Here is a 21,091-nt window from a genome sequence, read left to right as displayed (position 1 = left end):
GTCCACAATTTTGTCTCTTAGTCTCGACCCCCATAAAAGTCACAAATGAGTCATCAAGGCTCTAAAAATGACCTACCTATATTCTACTATGGACAAGACTCATTTTAACAACTCACTAACCATTTTCCAATGCATAAACAAGTGAAAAACTTCCACAAACAAATTTTGGAATTTTCCAAGAAAGGATTGCAAGGTTGAGACACATGTTTCTCAACAGAATACACACGTCTCTCCTCAGACCATACTGGTGACTACAAGTGATTATTAGCATGGAATTTCAATTTTTGTTGCTGGAGATAGCAGCAAATCTTTCATCTTTATCCAGTTTGCGAATATTGGGTGATGATAGGCACAGTTGATAGTTAGGGAAAATAAAACTGGGCATGCACACCTCCAGATTTGATTTGTGAATTCTCAATTGTGGTGACTTCAATTCATGCTATGAACTTAATCATTTGTAGTGTTATCATCATCATCTGGAATCATTCATTTCTTCATATATATTTTATTGGGTTTTATTGATTCTACACATTCCTGATGACCTCTTCTTCCAGTTATGACAATTTTGAACTATCTTTCTTTTAGTTTGTTAAATGAAAACTTTCGATACTTGTAGATAGTACTCATTTACAGGTGAGGGTGAGTTCCAGGAGTGAAGTCATTAGAATAGCAGTAAGAGGGATTAACTCAGTCCTCCTCCGACTTGTTAAGAGTTCGCGCATCAATGCCCAGTCATTTCCAAAAAAGCTTGGAGTTTGAATTCTTCAGAACACACACCAATCCTTCCTAGAACTTCAGCATTTGCCAATCTTTAGGACCGGTTGCAGTATCATATTGCCAATTGGAGTTTGTTAACACTCACTCTAGATTGAATCTTCACTATTGGAAATATCACCATTGTTCATATGCAATTTGATGTATATGAAAGTTCTTTACTCCATATTTCATTTTATTCATTCTTCTATATACTGTTGCAAAGTGACAGTGGATAGTCATTAACAAGGAATATTAAGAATCATTGACACTAGATACCTGGAGTGGATATTCATGATGTTATTGTATTGAAGGCATAGGGTTCTAATGGATTAATTTGAGAGCATTAAACTTTTAATGTTGAGTCACTTAATCTAGCCTGTTATCAGCATCATTTGAACCTACTATTAACATGTTCTTGCTTGCACAAATTCGACCTTTTGTGATACTTTGGGATGCCGTAAATGATTAATAGACATGACAAAAATGGTGTAAAGGATGGAAAAAATGCAAAAAAATGGAGACTAGAAATTTCGGGCTCCATCAGAGCTCACTCTTTAAAATGAGCCACAGAAATAATGAAATAAATATCTTTGCCTAGCTAGGCCGTAGATGCCACCAATGCCTCAAAAAATCCTCCCAAAACCATAGATGCCCCTTCACCAATCTCAATCGCCTCCTTTCAGCTTGTACAACCAGCGTAGTAACACAAAGACACACAAAAAAAACCAAAAAACACCATGTTTCCAAGACGGGGATAGGGACAGGGACGGGAGATGTCATTACAACATCTCCTAAGGGGATGGGAACACGTCCCTCAACTCCTCCAGGGGATGGCCAGACATCTTTTTAAAAGTTTGTTTTAAAAAAATCACATTTTTCTTATGTTTGATTGTTTGTTATTTAACCCTAGGCCATGTGGGGTCCATAACTTGTGTTATATTGCTTGCATTCACTATGTGGCTTCATTTGCATTCATTTTTGGTGTCTTATCGTTTGCAAGAAGAAGAAGAGTGAAGAGATGAGAAAAAGATGTTTGTAAGAGTGAAAAGAGTGATTGCAAGTCAAAGAGGAGTGACAAGGAGCTAGAAGAGGAGGAAGATCCTTAGATGAGTATGCCAAGATCAGTAAAACAATGGAGACCATGATGACAGTTTGGGAGGATTCAGGATGCAACATTATCATGGATGGGTGGATGGACATTAGGAACCGTCCACTATTCAATATTATAGTTTTTTGTTTATATGGCTCATTCTTTCTCAGTGCAATTGATTGTTCAGGGCGTCGAAAGGATGATGATTTTTAGTTTGACACCCTTTGAACAACTATAGAGGAGATTGGGCCACAAAATATGGTTGAAGTGGTCACTGATGCAGTGCTTGTGTATATAGACATATTTGGTGGACTGCATGTTGTGTGCATGCCATGAAAAATGCACTGAAGAACACGAGGAAGATTGATTGGATTAAGAGAGTGGTAAAAAATGCTAGAGATGTGTAGATGTATATCTAGAACCACCACACTTCACATGCACTCTCTAGGAGCTTTGTGAAGGAGTTCCTAAAACTAGTTGAGACTAGATATGCATCCTACTTTATTCTTTTGGAGAGAATGATTGAGAGTTAGGAGCCATTGTAACTCATGGTTATGACAAATGAGTGGAATAGATGGGATGGGTCCAGGACAAAGCAGGGGAGGAGGGTGAAGGAGATAGTGAAGAGTGTTGCATTTTGGAGTGATGCAAAATGCAGTCTCTATCATTAATAGTTTTCGAGCTCATCGAATATGGGAATGGTTTTCTAGCCTTGTAGAGGTGTAAAAATAAATTGATTCTATGCTTGGCTAAATGAGAGCAGTTTTGTGGAGAGGGACATTCGGCCTATTATTTACATAGATGGGACAGCCTAAACACTCCCCAACACATGGCTGCTTATGTATTAAATCTAAAGTGGTACATGCCTAGGTTTGGTAGAGTTACACTAATTTAGGATGAAGAGGTGATTCATGTCATGCTACTTATTTTAATCATCCTTATGTCTTATACATCTTGATACACAAATCTTTTCATAATTGGCATCTTCTATTTGCCAATAATTTGAATTTTTGAATTTTGAATTTTTTAGGTGAAGGGTTGTTCAAGTGCATTAATAGGATGTATGACTCTAAGACTATTGGGAAGGTTCACACCGAGTGGACCAAATTTGCTACTCTTAGGGGTTATAGGGCTACGGCAAAGGTGGACCTAAAAACTATGGCACAAGAAGATCCAATTTTGTGGAATTGTCATGGACTGAAATCAACTACTACCACACTAGCTATTCATTCGTTGTCTCAAGTATCTAGGTGTAGACACCTAAATCCTTTAGAAAATAAAGTATTTTTATTTTCTGAAAAAATTTCTGATGACATCATCATTTATTAATTAATTAATTATTCAATTAATTAATATATTTTTATGCCATTAAATCCCTTTATCTTAATTAAAAATATTTAATTAAGGAATCCCTCCCAAAAATGTTTAAATCTTATTTAAACATTATTTCCTTGTTTATTAATTATTTAATTAATAAATTGACCAAAAAATCCAAAATAAATAAAATATTTATTTTTTGCACAAAACTTGGCCAATTTCCTTAAGACCACTAACCTCTTCCAAAATCTTCTAATCATTCTTTAATTTTGATTAAAGGCTAATCCCATCATTTCCTACCCCTAATCCCAACTCAAAATATTTAATTAAGATTAAATATTAATCCTCATGTTTATTAAAAAGGTTTTAATAAACATCTCCTCAACTCAAACCCTTGAAATAAATAAAACTTTATTTATTTCCTAAAAATCTAATTTATCCTCATCCTAAGAAGTTCTAGACTCTTCTAGAAAGTCTTCATCCTCATCCTAGGAAGTTCTAGACTATTCTAGAAAGTCTTTATCCTCATCCAAAGTCTAGACTCTTTTAGAAGATGTCTTTAAACCTAATCCTAATCCCCTCCTAACCTTGTCACATTTCCTAAAAATGGGTTAAGACTTACTAACCCAAGCCAAAGTTAACAAATATCTCCTCCTTCACCCACCCTCATTAAATGCCATCCACTTGCCTATCCCTAAGCTAATCCTAAACCATCCTAATCCATCCTCTAATCATTTGCACAATCCTAAGCAAGCTTAAAACCTTCCTAATCAAGCCCAAGTCGAAATTCCTCTCATCTCCCTCAAAATATCCCAACCATAAAACTTTATGAAGCCCACTAGGCCATAAATGACTCTTCCAAGCCCTTTCATTGCTCTTACAAGCCATTATGAGGGTCTTTATGAAGATTATATCCCTTGAGCCTCCTTTTTTGACTCATCTTTCCCCTTTCCTCCATCCTCTCACCCTGTGACATGTATCACTCCTTGATTGACTGTAAGGAAGCACAATCCATGTGCTCTCCTCTCATGTAATCTGAGCCCTCCATGAGCTTTTCCCCATCCTTGCATCTTAGCCCTCAATCCCTCAAGCCTCTTGCCTATAAATTGGATCCTTCCCCTTTGCAAAAGAACACAATCCATGAAGTAAAGTCATAATACCATTTTAAAAAGCCATTTTACATCAAAACCATACACTCACACCCAAATTCCAACTCCATTTGAAGCCCTTTTTGAAGCACGAGCTTGAGCATACATCCTATCTATTTAGACAAAGCCACTCAACAAGAGAGCTTCTCGTTGAGAGAGCCCATTAATGGCTCATATTCTCAATTGAGAGCTCATCTTAGTCTATCTTAAAGTTTATGAATTTTGTTTAGTTTGTAGAAGCTTTATTTAAATTTGGTTTCTATTAGCATACTAATATTGCTCATACACATTTTGGCACGTCCGGTGGGACCCCACATGGGTCATCTTCATTAGCTTTTTTAGTCAAGTTTTGTATGTCATTTGCTACTTTTGGCTACTTTTGCTTGTTTTTATGATTGGTAGGATTTTATAAATTGGTTTTGTAGGTCCACATGAGCATGAAGAAGACAAAGGAACTCATAGTCTATCGCATAGTGTTTGCAGATTTTTCAAGCTTATAGGTGGACAAAGCACTTAGAATTCTTCTTCATCTTCTTGTCTATATTCTTCTTATTCCATCTACTTCTTCTTCTTCTTCTTGTGGGAGATCTTGGCCTTTTTTTTTTAAGGAAGCAAAATCATACAAACTTCTTTTTAGTGCTTAAAATGAACCCCAAAATCATACTTAAATCTATTAAAAACTACAAATTTGTCAAAAAATAAATAAAAAATCTTTTGACAAGTGAAACTAAACCAATCCAATAATTTGCATCCTTTCAACATCAAGGTTTTAGATGCATTCATGCAAAGTTAGGAACACTTCATTTTTGGGAATTTAAAAAGAGCTTCAAGTTTCCATTTCAAAAGGTTCAAAGTCAACACTAAGTGCACACTAAAATCTAAATCAAACTCAAAGCATCAATCAAGGATAAAATGAACCTCATTTGCAAATATTTTAAAGTTCTTTTAAAAATCTCATGAAAACTAAGAGTCCTAAATGGTTGCCAAAATTGTCCTAAAAACTTTGTTATTTGTTCCAAACAATTGTCTTGTTGCAAAATCTTGAATGTTTCTTAGGTTTTTCATGCATCAAAACAATCTAGAAATATCATTTTTGGGCTTAAAATGTGAACTAGAACACACAATCTTGAATGAAAACCAAAGTCCAAAGAGTCATTTTCACATTTGAGTCCAAAACAATCTTGAATGATCTAAGGTTAAAACAACACACAAAATCTCAATCTTGAATGTTCAAAGGAAAAAACTTGAATGTTTAATCACTTGTCTTTGAATGCATGTTGCTAAAATCACTCTTGAGTGCCATGGATTAAAATCAAGTTTTTTTTTTATGAATGCATGATTAAAACAACAAATCCAATCTTGAATGCAAAAGGTCAATTAATCATTACAATATCTCACACTTCATCTTTTAGGGCATAAAAAGAATCTACATTTTAGAAACTTTCTAAGTTATAAAAACAAATAAAGACACTTTGAGTGAATTTGTTGTTGGACTCACCCTCTTTAATCACCCATCATTCTAACTATTGGTTGCAATATCAGCGCCATATATGGAGATGGGTCTACCTAAGAAAGTGTTAAGTGCTCCATAAAAATCAAATTCCACTCACTTGAGTTTTTATTTGTTTTTTTAAGATAGAAAATTTCTTGAATGCACATTAGTCTCGCTAACACTTCATTTGGGCATAAAAATTGAACAAATCTTGACGTGGAGGGCCTTCGGGCACACGCTTGAAACTGAGTTTTACACATCTTTATTTTGGGCTTAAAACAAACCCACACTCAATCTTGAATGCCTTAAAGAAAAATCAATTGATACTTGATGTGGAGGGCCTTCGGGAGCGTGAGTCTACTTTTGTTGACCCTAAATCTTCTTGGTGTATTCATTCTTCGATCGATTTTACTTTTGTTAACACTTCAAGTTGGAATGGAACATTTGCATCCTAAACATGTGTGTTTGCAAGGTCTAGATCAGAAAAACTTAAGCGTCAGCTGGAAAAGAATTCTGTCTTTTAGCCCAAGATCATACAAGTCTTCTCTCCCCTTGTCATCTTTTGAGGCCATCTTGGGTGCATAAGATTAGGATCCAAAATCTTGTTTAAATTTTAGGAGGCCTACTTGGAGATTTCATCACCCCTTGGGACGACCTCAACTCTAGCATTCCAACAGAGTATAAAGATCAGGAGGTGAATCCAAAGACACCTCTCTCGGGATCAAGTTTATGTCACTCAGGCTAAGCCTCAAGGAACTTTATACCCTTGAGAAGTGAAAGAAGAGAAGTGGGTTACCGCTCCTCTTGGCTGTGTGACATCTTTTTGTTTTCATCTACAGATTTGGGCCTCATGTACCTTGGGTATATCGAGGACTCCCTAGCCAAACCAATTGTCATCCTTGCAGACAACCATCTAGGGTGTTAATGTGTTTGAAGTGCCTGATCGAAAAATTTGTAAGACATACACACTCCTTGGCGCAAGTATCACATTCTGAGAATCAAAAACTTCTATCTGGTTGTTCCTATCTATTGCTTTATTTTTTACTTGTTGAATGAATGTTTGCCAAACTTGGTCAATCCTAGCTTAGGGCATACTTAGCATAGTCACTGCCTATTCTAGAAGTTGAACGAGTTGAAGCAAAACAACCAAAATCTCTCTAAGCTAAGCAGATTTAGCAATTTATGTCAGAACAACCCAAACCCAAATAGAAGTTTCACAAAGAAAAACTCAAGCCATCTTAGGCATACCAAGAAATTGCAGCTAAGAAAAAGGAAGTAACACCAAGCCCTCGAATTGCCAAACTCCACAAAGCAGAAGACAAAGCTACCAACGAAGCCCTTCAAGATACCTAGTTAGATCGCACTATCAAATTTAGCAAGCATCCAGGAGTTAACCCTGCTTATGCCTTACCAACTAGACATGATTTCTATGATTAGGCCCCCTTGTTCCTCCACATCTTCTTGCATAAGATCCACTTTAGAGTCATCCTTATAGGTAAGCCAACCACCCTTAGTCATCCCCTTAAGAATTTTAGCTCACCCATCTCATTTAGATCTTTGCCTTACAACCAAACCAATCCCCTCAAACCTAGCTAGCATCCCAAAAGCCTAAACTTCACATCCAAGCCTTCAAAATTGTTGTCACCTTGCCAAAGTCTACCATTCCTACCATCTTGCAAATCCACCAATCTCACCAAGGTTATCCCTTTGACAGAGCTTTTTCTAGGGTAATCTAGCTTTGTCACTTGTTATCCCTCATCACCTTGAGCTAAAGTTTGGGATTAACAAGTGGTCAATCTCGTGTTTTTCCTAAAGGATCATCAGTCTATCCTTAAGTTGACACAATCACCACCAAGCTTGCACATAGGAAAGTAGACCTTTCATGATTTGGTGACATATCTTTGAAGTTAGAATCCCCAACCCAATCCTCCTTAGGTTTGTCATATAGCTTTGCCTCAACCCAGGAAATCATTTGCATAGAAAAGCCTTTCCCCTTGGCATCCATCAACATTGTTGCATCTCATCCCTAGGAACATTTCCATGCCACCCGTCACTCACTTAGCCAAGAAGAAAAAAGAAACAATGGAACCCTATCATTTCGATCAAATAGCATCGCTCCCCTTGAGCACTCAACCATCCTTTAGCCCAAAGAACACTATACCATCACCTACTGACATTGAAGCTTTCATGAACCAACCAAGAAATGCAGTATTAGTGAATGCCATTATAGATAAGAACAAAGAAACAATCATGGCTAACTTTCGAAGGGACAATATAGGAGCCTTCGACTTTGGAAGACCTCCTCCCTTATACGATCCATCTCACCCATTGTTTGGACAACTACCACTCCCAATAGGCTCTTATGATTCAGATTATCCTCAATATGTGCCAAAAGAAGAGCCTCAAGCCAATCCTTATGATCCAACAGACCCAAACATAACAGCCTCCACTCAAGTTGAAATCTCTCTTTCGCAAGCCAATCCAGCCACCACCACTCCACCATTGGTCCATACCACTCCATCCCAAACCCCCTTCACCCAAAACACCTCATCATTCACTCCCTTCACTATTGCTACTGCTGCTCTCCAACCCAGCCTTCCAAATCCACCCATCTGCCAAATCAATGCTAGCATCCTTAGCCAACCTTAGCAATATACAACCAGGATGCCACCCATGGGGCCAAGAAATCAATGTTTCATCACCCCCAGCTTGTTTACCTCAGCTCAGAGTACTATTCCATCATTTCCACTAGGTCCTCAGAGCTCAGTGCCATCAGCCACAAATCCACAAGCTACTGCCCTCACTCCACAAAGTTATCAAACCCCACAAGCTACTACCAATGTTTTTCCAAGCTCTCAAGTGACCCAAGCCCCTGCCACCACTCTACCAAGCTTACAAATCTAGCCACCAAGCTATCAAACCCCATCAGTTCCATTCCCGAGCTTTCAATTCCCACCACCTCCACCACTAACTAATCCATTACCTCCTATTACTAACTATTTTTCTATGCCACTTCTAGGAGGAAATCCACCACCACCAACCACCAATTACTTGGGCTCCTTTGCCATGATACCCTCCCAAATGGGGGCACAACCCACATATATTGGTCAAACTCCTCAAATCCCAAGTCACCTTCCACAAGCTCCCCGATCCTTTCTCCAAGCTTCACAACCATCTTATACCTTACCTCCACAAAGAAATCCATTTATCCCACAGCCAGCCTACGTCCCTCAATCCTTATCCCAAATCCCATATCAACAGTGTTGCCCTAATTTTAATCCCATAGTAACTTTGCAAAGTGGAGATCGGAGTTCCATCATATTTGGTCCTGTCAAGTCAATAAGTCTTCCCTCTTTAGGTGATGATTTTCTCCATCGGGTTTCCATCCTTCCCTCTTCTCGCACATTGTATAGCCGGGTGGGTTTTCCTTATGGTCATGGTTCATTTGGGTAGTCTAGATCCTTACTCGATGGAGATTCTCAAAGGATACTACCTCAAATGAATTTACTTGTAGATCATTCAGACTGAATATGAAGAAAGATGAAGGGGAAGAAATTTCAATTTTGCCTTCTCCTTTTATGGACTTTCGCACCTTGAAGGTAAAATTCCGCAATGAGTTTTAAATAAAATTTCTAGATTTCAAAATAGAAAGGTGAGTGAAGTTATGGACAAGTCAGTTGATTATCATCATATTCTAGCACACGAATCATTCCGAAATTGCCAAAGTGATCAGAAAAGGCATTGGCGAAAAACTCAGAACTGACTTCTCCTCCTGTGGACTTTCGTAGTCAAAAGGTGAAACTCCGCCAGAAATGTAAATGCAGTCTATAGGATGAATTCAGAAAGAAGAGTTATGTTTTGCATAAGATCATCTAAATTTTGGGGTGTTTTAATGATGAGAATGATTTAAAACCTATTGAGATGAGTAAAAGGAATATTTGCGAAAAACTGAAAAATAGCTTCTCCTTTTACAAGCTTCCACACCAAGAAATCAATTTTTCGAACAAGCATAACTAAAGAAAGTAAAGGAAGTTAGTGGGCCCGACTTTTGTTGGCGAAGTACTTTTTCTATTTTTTGAAGGCTTAAAGAGAAATAGCTAAACCAGAAAAGACAAAACAGAGGCTTCGTAGAAAATTGGAAATTGCCTTCTCTTTTGCAGAGTTTCTACCTTCAGAGGCGATTTTCCGCATTGTCCAGTAAATTAATCTTGCAGGCTTGGTTATGTAACAAATTAATCACAAGAAGCCTAAAGGATACAAGAGAAGTGAATAGTCACATCTGAAAAGGAGTCTAAATGCAGAATCGAGCTGAGCGGATTTCCACCAACAGAGTACTCCGTTTTGGTTTTTTTCGAAACAGGGTTAAAATGGAAAAGTAAGTCAATAATAAAGGAAGTTACCGTTAAGCCAACAGAAAAGTGAAAAGACATGCAGGAACCCATTATAACCATCAGTCTAACGGATTGATCATTTATTTTGCTTGTGTGGCGCGGATCTTGAAAACCTAATGGGTAAATTGAGGTTTCTATATAAAGAACAGTATAACCGATTTTCAAATTACCATTTTTTTGCTTTGAATCATTATGCTGTTGAATTGAACATTGCTAATACAGTACTTGCAAAGCCATTTCTCGTAATCATTTACATTCTCAAGTTACATAGTCTACATCTGTTTGATTATATGGCTCGTTTCTCTGGATTTGATGGTTTGGGTGGAGTTCGATCAACATGGCAGAACATCACAGATACTTCACTCCGCTTTTATTATATTCTAGATTTTCAAAAAAGGATAAGGATTGAACCAATTCATCCTATTACTGAGAAGCTCTGCGGGAGTGGACTGCTGGAGGCAGCTAGATTTTTTGTGGCAGTTCAAGCTCATGAGTTGATTGTAGAATGTATCAATCATTAAAATCAAGACACTAAGCAGATTTTGTTGCCTAATCAGAGTGTATTGATTTCAGTTGATAGGCAAGTAGTGGTGAACTGTGTGCGAATCTTAGAACGTGAGGAGTTCTCCACATTAACAGTTGGAGGAGCTATATCAGAGTTCTCTCTGAAAAAGATGGTATGGAGGAAAGAAATAATGAAGTCTTGGTTCCAGAAACCAAGGGGAGCCAAGAGTAAGGTCCCTAAAACCCTATTTGGCACTGATCTCAAGCCAGAGATTGTGGATATTATGGTTCTTTTGCATCGACTCAAAGGTGAGGTAGATGCCTTTAATTTTGTAGGGCAATACTTTTTCTTGGTGCAAATTATTTGCTCGGATTCGCAGTATATTGACTGGGCATTTGAGGTCAGTGAGAGATTATCTAGGGCTCTCAGTGCAGCCAAGTTTTATAATTGATTTTATATGTCTTCCTTCCTGATATATATGTTGGCTTCCTTACAGTTATGGATAGGCCTTCCTAGAATAGAGGATGCGCCAGAAAATGTTAAAAGTTATGAATTTTATCCTTGCTTATAGCTACAAAACAGCTATACAAATTTTATTAGAGTTAATGATGTGTTCACTATGAGAATTTGCAGGGAACTCCAAGGGTGTCCAGAGCGGAGATTCAACCCAGAAGCAATGGCGATAATCAGTCAGTTTGGTTGCTTCTTTATACAATTCTCATCCTTCTCCTATTTGCGTCTTGTAGCATTCGATGGGTTTCCCTTGAAGATGCCCAGATACCTAGATGACATGATCGTGTTGATGGAGATCATGAGACAAGCTCTCTAGGTGAATGCGTTGAGTGCTAGACTGCGAAAAAAGGGATATGAATTCCCTATAAAGGTTGGAGCTTATAGCTACGAATCCAGGTCAGATGCTAAGAACATGGTGAAAGCATTTGAAGGAAGGTTCAAATTACAAGAGTACAAAGTTTTGAGACCCATGTTTGACCCGAATGCGTATGCTCTAGATGTGCTTCAAATTGGAAGCATGATCAAACATATCACCACCATAGAGGACTATTGGGAAAATTGTAAAGATGAGATGGAGAGTAGAGATCGTGCCTTTGCTAGATTCACGGTGGATCAAGTAAAGACTTATGGTATCAATTTGGATGTAGAAGGGCTAGAGGATGATGGCCAAAATATGTATAGCAATACATATTTAACAAAGTTGAGAAATACCCCAGTCAGTTCAGAGCCCTACACTAATATAGATGAGGATCTCGATGTTATGGTGGCTAGGATCATCAAAAGAAAAGGAAAATGGGTAGAGTGGACAGCCAAGAAGGGTCAAAGTAAGGGCAAAGCTTCTATATAGTCTCCAGCTGCTACTACTCCCACTTCTTCTCAAAGTGCCACACCTAATGTATCAATATCAGCCACTCAAGGACCAGCTATGCCTACAGGAGGAGGACATCAACCACCTGAGAAGAATATTCCCATATCTCTGACATGTCAAGGTGGCTCTCTGCTAGTTATTGGGACCTAGTCTACTGCTAAAGAAAAAGAGACTGATAAGGAAAAAGATAGTGGTGCTCCTCCAATCTTCATTCCTCACGTTTCCCCATCTCCATCTCCACAGAATACACCTATCCCTTCTCCTCATACTACACCACTTCCATCTCCTCATCATAGCCCTATTCTATCTGAGAAGGCTGCCATTTTACAGCCACCTGGTTCTCCAATTCAGGTAGTAGAGATTGGAGATGGAGACTCTAGTAGTAGTGAATCCACTGAATTGGACAAGGCTGAAGGAGGAACACAAGAGGAGGAAAAAGCTCCAAGCTCATCTAGACTTCTTTCTAGAGATTCAAAGAATCCTTTCTCTGCAAAAACAATGGTGAAGACTCCAGTGAAGAAGAAGATGTTCAACATCGAATCATTAGGAGCAGCTTCTAAGGTAATTGGAACAGAGTCCTGGCTTGAAGACTCACTAGAAAGAAAAAGGAAAAGAAAGGATGAAAATGTTCCTACAAAGGACATTGTGTCTTAGGCAATTCATTCTGGTTCTGCCATGGTGAAGGTCAAGAAGCAAAAAACTTTGTCAATTCTGGGACAAGATCCAAAAATAGGACATCTAACCATGGAGATTGCCAAACCCAGTAAGGTAGGGTGAATTGAAGACCTGACTCCTCAATATTTTACTCTGCAATCTATTGATCTTGGAGAAGCCAGGCACAATACACAGGTGGGCCTATGGAGATCGGGTAATGAGATCATAGAAAATCAATTGGAGGATATCAAGTTGTCAAAGATCAGAATGAAGTCTGAGATAGAGGAGCTTAAGAGTTTCATTAGGCAGTTAGTTGTCCCATTGGCAACTATTACTGGTGTACCTACTGCTGAAAATCCCATGGCAGAGGAAGTACAACCTCTCATCTCCCAGCTACAAAAGGACCAACATTTCGGTTAGATCAGGAAGGAATGGATTGACAAGCTCAATTCGGATGGAGTTATGTTGATTGATCAGATTGGAAATGTTATCATTCAACTAGAGATTGAAAAAGATAACCTCACATCTAATCAACATACTCTGGCCACAGAGAGAGGAAGATGTGAAGAGTGTGTTTCCCTTCTGAAGATGATTATTCAGATGAAGACAAAAGAAGCAGTTGAAGCAAAGATTTTGAAGAAAGGTAATGAGCCCCTGTTTGAATGGCTTCAAGGCATGCAATTCAAACAGGAAATGATTTAAGAAGCAGAAAATGGGCTTAAGGAAACAGAAGATAAAGTAAAGAAGACTCAGGACAGAGCTTTCAAGTTGATGAAAGGACTGCATTCTGAACCGCAGACTAGTGGTCAAGGAAAGGCTTTGATTGGAATAGAAGTGTTGAAAAACAACTTCTCTGTATATTTGAGTAATCTATCAAGCATCACTCCTAATAGTCAAAACAGAATGACAGATTTACAAACATTGAGCGGATGCATACATGTGGCAGCTGAAGAATTAGAAAGTCAGATGAATTCAGTAAAGGAATTAGCTCGAGAGCATTCAAAATGGCTCTTAAGATTCACAAATGTACACGTGTCTAGCAATGATGAGATAATTCCTATTATAGTTGTTGCTAGGGCATATAGACCGAAAATGGAAAAGGGGAAGAAGTCAAAATAATGTCTCCTTTTCATTTTCTTTTGTTTTATTCTGTAAATTTTGTAAATGACAAATTGACATCTTGCCATTTGTCTTCTAAGAAGATGAACCAATTGGTATTCCTTTTGTAATGGTCATCTCTCATCTCTATATCTATGAAGTTAAATGATTAATGAAGGGTCGGCAAATTTTTGGTGTGAATATTGTTGCAGAGACAACTGAGTTTTGTGCCATTTCTTTACTGTCCGCTTTCTTCTTCTATATGTTATATTTCCTTGAATGTTAAGTTGAAGTAATTAAGTGAACAAAGTTTCATTTTGTTATTTCATTTTAATTGAACTAGTAAATCAATCAGAGAGTTGAAACTAGTTGTGGGAAATATTTTCGTTAAGTGTTTCGTTTATATGCATTCCATCCTGTTTCTTCTTAATCATTGTGATATTCTATTATGCATCAGAAGTCATAAGATTGCGAGGGTTTGAGCAGAACAAGTATCTGTCTATTGTTTCATCTGCATAGTTAAGCTTGCATTGTATTTCATATTTGCATCTTTCATAATTGCTTTGTTGAGAAATTCATAAGAGTGTGAAGATTACAGCATAGCATTTTGCATCTAAATCCTGCCTGAGATTTCACTTGCCTAGGTGGAACTCAGTTTTCCTCTACTGTTCTCCGATTAAGACCTTATTTGTAGTAGGAATTAGATTTGAAACATAATTCATTGAAGATTTTCCATATAGGGAGCTGTACCTTAATTCAGAGGGAAACTAGATATTCTTAAAAACAGTTTCCCAACTGTTGCGTACAATTGTTCTTTATAACAAATTGAGCAAATTTAGAGAAGAATTAAAAGAAGAACAATCTATTTACCAACAGATTTTTGGCGACTCTGTTGGGGAGATGAACAGTCGATTGATCATAAAAACCTATGTCATGAGGAAAAATGGTATTACCTCACGAAAACATAATTCCAGTGCTCCAACCTAACCTTGGTTTTCAAGATGACCAAGAGGACATTATTTCATCCCTGAATACTTTTGTTTGGAGACACAGAAGAAATATTGAACACTATCAGAATGCTAGCCAGGTATTAGAGGAAGAAGAAAGAAGAGTTGAAGCCTTGGAACGAGCTGTTCAAAGGAGAGAGATCCGGAGAGCAGAATGACAACTCAGACAATAGGCTCAGAGATAAACTAAACCCAACATCCTGAAAAGGTTCTTAAGAAGTACCAAGGAACAAGATGGGCAAGACCCCATTTTTGATAAGCTTACAGAACTTGGCTTTCCCATCCTAGAAGTTCCAAAGTGGAAAGGAGAAAAGAAGAGTCGAAGTAGACCACCTTCCAGTCTATCTGTCAGGTATTGGCCTTACACGAAATCACCACTCCCTCTGTTGTTAATTTTCCTCCGTTCGTTGCCACAACAATCATGGCTGCTCCATGGGCCGCAATGACAGGACCATTAGCATTAAATTCTTATCACCCACTTCCATCGGGTTCAAGGAAGAATTTTCCTAAATTCTAGGGTGATGAGAAAGTTACTACAGATGAACACATTAAAGCCTTCTTTGCAGCTACCCATATATTAGGAGTGGGACATGAAGATGTTGCTATAAGATTATTTGTAGAGACCCTTACAGAGAATGTAGCAGACTGGTTCTACCATTTACCTGATGATTCCATAACTGACTGGGACTCGATGAGAACTGAATTTGAGGCAAGGTTCAAAACTACGGAAGATGAACATGCCTTACTGACACAATTGACTTCGATTAAGAAGCAACTAGCTATAAGCGTGAGGGATTTTGTTACTAAGTTTAATAAGATTAACAGTAGAATTCTTGCTGCTGATAGACCCACGGCTGGTAACCTAAAGACTTTCTTCATTAGTGTTATGCCTCCGGACATCAATTATGATCTAAGGAGAGCTCATCCCAAAGATTTAGCATATGCGCAAAGGAAGGCCATAGAATTTGAAGATGATCTTATTTCCGCGAGAAAATGGAAGTGAGAAATTCAAATGAAAGGAAGTTCTAGCAATACCACATCATCTGAGGAAATACTACAAAAATTATCAAACGAATTGACAGCCATGAAGAGGCAATTGCCTGGGTTTAACCAGTCTTATCAGAGGAATTACCAAAATCCACTAGGAAGGAACAACGATGGAAAATTCCCACAGCTTCAAGGTGCACAACCTAGGTTGCAAATCGAGGCTGCGGCCAAAAAGGGAAATATGTGTGTTTTTCATCTGACTACAGACCATGATAGTACTAGTTGTCCAAAAACTGTATGCATGATGCAGTTGTTGTCCACTGATGAATTGAATAGTACAAGTCCTAGTTCAGAGCCTGATCCATACTCAAATGGCGGCTCTAGAAATTTATTTTTAGAATATGAATCAGATTTTAAATCCAAGGCTGAGTGTTATGCAACCATTGATGGGACTTCGTACATAGTGCTGACTCGTGAGAAAAAGATGAAGAATCAGACCTCTACTCACTCTCACAAAGATAATTCCAATCCTTCTATGAGCAAGGCACATACTGATCAAGGGATGTCCTCTACTTTAATGGGTAAAGACAAGACATCTTTTGATTTTATTCAATTCTATGAAGAATCAAAGGTTCAAATTTCTACTATCGATTATTTGAAATCTCACCCTGCTGAGTTAAAAAAGCTAGTAGATAGATGTAAAAATGATGTCCCAAATCTTAATCATAATGTGACGGTTGAGAAAGAAGAGGAGACCTTAACATCTAACCTATTCAATCAGGAAGATTCTACCATCTTAGCAACATCTCCGGGACAAAAACCTGAACCTTTTTATATCTCATTGTAAATCAATGGGTGCAAGCTAAGTAACTACATAATAGATTCAGGTGCCTTAGATAACGTTATGCCTCAGTCTGTAGCCAAAGCCTTAGGACTTAATCTCACTAAAGTACATGGTAGGTGTTACTCCATGGATGCCAAACAGGTTCCCTTAGTTGGGAAAATTAAAGATGCTCAAGTAGCCTTAGCTGCACATCTCGAGAAGAAGCTCTTGTTGACTATCCTGGTAGCTGACATCCCAGCTAGTTATGGACTATTATTGAGTAGAAGTTTCTGTTGAGATTTAGGGGGTGAAATTAAGCTAGACTGGTCTCAAGCTGTGATACCCATTGGAAACAAGAAAATCAAATTGGAACTTGAAGAAAAGGCTAAATTCACAGTTTTAAAGTCAGATGATCCTAAAGCCCAGATTTTGTACCAAGAGCTTGAATTTGGTAATTACATGCTCTTTACTGAAAGAGACCTAGATGAACAAACAAATGAAGAGCAGATTGCTAAGGTTTCCAATGAAAGTAAACATGTGTTAAGCATTTGGACACTGGAATTCGATGGAAGCTGTGCTTTTGCAGGATCTGGAGCGGGTGTGGTATTGATATCCCCAGAAGGAGAAATTGAACCTTTAGCTTTCAAATTAGAATTTGGGAATACAAATAACACTGCAGAATATGAGGCCTTACTTTTGGGAATCATGTCAGTAAAGGACAGAGGAGTAAAGATTTTAAAAGCTCGAGGTGATGCATAGCTTATTGTGAAACAGGTAAAAAGACAATACTTTGTTAAAAATCACAAACTAAAAATTATAGAAATGGAGTATGGGACGAAATTGAAGGTCTGGAGGCTTTGTCTATTGAAGCAGTACCAAGAAAAATGAATGCTAAAGCTGATTCATTAGCGGTCTCAGCTTCCCTATTACTTCCTCATCCAGATTTCAAAGACACAAAGTATTAGATTGAAATTGTGTATCGGTCTGCTGTCCCAGATAACACGGAATCATGGCAAGTTTTCAGTGATGATAAATGTTTGCAGTTGTTCCTTGAGAATGACGAGCTCAGCTTTGAACATGAAAATATGGAACATCATCAAAATGGTGAAGTTCAGTTGAAAGGTAATATCATTCCCCCATATTTTGTGGCTTTGGAAAAACTGTTCAATAGATATGATGCTTATATAAAACAAAAGAGAATAGAAAAAGGACCTACTACAGGTGAATACGAAGGAGTGAACATTGGAGAAGTTTATGATCCTAAAATGATTAATCTTGGAAAATGTTGTACTCCTGAAGAAAGAGAAGTTGCAAAGCAACTATTCAAAGAATACAAAGATGTCTTTGCATGGAGTTATGAAGACTTGAAGAGTTATTTCAGAGATGGGAAAGTAAAACATCAAATCCCACTTAAGCTAGATGCAGTCTCGTTTAGATTGAAACAAAGGAATTATAATCCCAAGGTTGCAGATGCCATTTTTTGGGAAGTAGATAAAATGTTGAAAGCAAAAATAATATATCCCATCCATCACTCCACTTGGATAGCTAATATAGTGCCCGTCAGGAAGAAGAATGGAGAGATAAGGATATGTGTTGATTTTCGCAATTTGAACCAAGCGTCTCTAAAAGATAATTTTTCTCTTCCTAATATGGACTATTTACTGCAAATGGTAGCGGGCTCAGAAATGATGTCTATGCTTGATGGTTTTTCGGGTTACAACCAAGTTGAAGTGGAAGAGAAAGATCAACATAAAACAACGTTTACTACTCCTTGGGGTACATTCGCATATCATAGGATGTCTTTTGGGTTGATCAATGCCGGAGCAACTTTCCAAAGATGTATGAGTAAAACCTTTGCAGATATGAAAGATCGGATCATAGTTATATATTTAGATGATCTCACTGTGTTCTCAAAGAAAAGGAAAGATCATATGGAAGATCTAAGGAAAGTGTTATAGAGATGCAGAGAACATGGGATATCTCTTAATCCTAAGAAGTCAATTTTCTGTGTGACAGAAGGAAAACTCCTTGGTCATATAGTTTCCCAAGAAGGTATTAAGATTGACCCTGAAAGAATGAAAGCTATTCAGAGATTAAGCTTGCCCTCAAGTAAAATAGGGGTTAAATCTTTCTTTGGTCAAGTGAATTTTCTCAGAAGATTCGTACCTGATTTTGAAAAAACCACTAAACACATAGTGGATATGATGAAAGGAAATTCAAACTTCAAATGGAATGAGGTGGGAAAACAAGCGTTCCAAGATATAAAAATTGCTATTGCCAATGCCCCTGTATTGTGTCATCCAAGTTATAAAGGAGACTTTATTATTTATTGCTATGCTTTTGAACATACATTGTCAGCTATCCTTGTACAGGAAAATGAGGAAGGAATACAAGCTCCCATTGTTTTCATGAGCATTCCCCTAAAAGATCATGAACTCAAATATTCCCAAATCAAAAAACATGCTTTTTCAGTGGTTAAAGCCCTTAAAAAATTTTGGTTCTATATCATGCATTCACGTTCAATAGTTTTTGTCCCAGACATAGCAGTTAAGAGTGTATTGATGCAATAGGATATAGGTTGCAATGTTAGAGGAGCATGGATAGCAAGGATACAAGAATATGACATAGAGATTAAGCCTACTAAACTGGTAAGAGGAAATGCTTTATGTAAAGCAATTGTAAAAAATAAAATTTCTTGTGAGTCAGAGGAACCAAGTGAAAAACAACTAGTGTTAGCTATAGGTCTCTATGACCCATGGTTTGAAAACATCTCCTATTTCTTAACATATGGTGAATGTCCCAAAGGCCTCAATGCAAAGAAAAGAAGAGACCTTAAACTGAAGGCAGCCAAATATGTAATCTGGGATGGTAGACTCTTCAAAAGAGCTATAGATGGCACCTTTCTTAGATGCGTAGATAAACAACAACAACAAAAGCTGTTGAAGACCTTTCATGATGAGGCTTGTGGTGGATAATTTTCTTCTTTAGTCACAACTTTCAAGATATTAAGACAATGTTACTATTGGCCCAAAATGTTTAAAGATGCATATGCTTGGGTTTCAAAGTGTGAAAAATGTAAAATGTTCTCTGGGCGTCCTCAGCTAGCAGCCCTACAGTTGAGGCCTATTGTAATCGAAGGACCTTTTCAGAAATGGGGCCTTGATTTTATTGGTCCTATCAATCCAGTATCCAGTGCTGGTCACCATTACATAATAACTGGGACTGACTATTTCACTAAGTGGGTGGAGGTGAAAGCTATGAAGAAGACCACTTCTAAAGTTGTATGTGAATTCATAAAGGAGAATATTTTAGTTAGGTTTGGTGTTCCTATCAAATTAGTAACGGATAATGCTTCCTATTTTTCTTCAATCGAAATTACAGATTTCTGTTTTAAGTATGGAATAAATGTTGTTCATTCATCAGATTATTTACCTCAAGGGAATGGCCAAGCCGAGTCTAGCAACAAAAACTTAGTAAATATCGTTAAGAAGCTAGTTTCAGATAATCAAAAGAACTGGCACAAGAAAATTTTTGAAGCACTTTGGGTGGATAGGGTGACACCCAAGAGAGCAATTAGTGTATCTCCTTTTGAATTGGTGTATGGAACTGAAGCAAGTTTACCTCTACCTCTAGAGCTGGCCACAAACAAACTCAGAACAATGATTGAAGATGATATCTATAAAGATGGCCTCGAAAAGAGAATGCTATATTTAAGTAAACTTGAAGAGGAAAGAGAAGAAATTGTTTACCATATTACGCAACACCAGAGGCAAGTGAAAGAACTATTTGATAAAAGAACAAGACCACAAAAATTTATGGTGGGAGACAATGTATTGCTCTGGGACAAGAGAAATGCTCCTAAAGGAATGCATAAAAAGTTTGACACTCTATGGAAAGGTCCTTTCACAATTCATCAAGCATTTGAGAACAATTCCATCAAATTGGCCTATGAAGATGGTGAAGTACTACCCCTGACCTAAAATGGTCAGGATTTGAAGCTCTATCAAATTTCGAATTGAAAACAAGTAACCCCTATATTATATTATAGTAGGTTTAGTGTTTTGTGGGTGCTTTAGTTAGCCTTTCCCTTTTCTTCTTTTCCTTTCCTTTGTTCTTTGTTTTGCTTTAGGTTTTGTTGTGTTGCTGCCTTTTATTTACTTTTGTGAAACGAAAGATTTTGAGTCCCTCGCTTGGGTATTCTCTACCCAAGTCCCCAGTCAGAGCCAGTTGTTGCCCCACTTTTAATCCCATAGTAATTTTGCAAAGTGGAGATTGGAGTTCCGTCATATTTGGTCCTGTCAAGTCAATAAGTCTTCCCTCTTTAGGTGATGATTTTCTCCATCGAGTTTCAATCCTTCCCCCTTCTCGCACATTGTATAGCTGGGTGGGTTTTCCTCATGGTCATGGTTCATTTGGGTAGTCTAGATCCTTACTCGATGGAG

This window comes from Cupressus sempervirens, chromosome 1, assembly GCF_028749045.1.
Source record: "Cupressus sempervirens isolate cs-2001-9-10 chromosome 1, ASM2874904v1, whole genome shotgun sequence".
Lineage (NCBI taxonomy): Eukaryota > Viridiplantae > Streptophyta > Pinopsida > Cupressales > Cupressaceae > Cupressus > Cupressus sempervirens.
The sequence above is the reverse complement of the archived record's forward strand: the minus strand, read 5'-3'. Positions refer to the sequence as shown.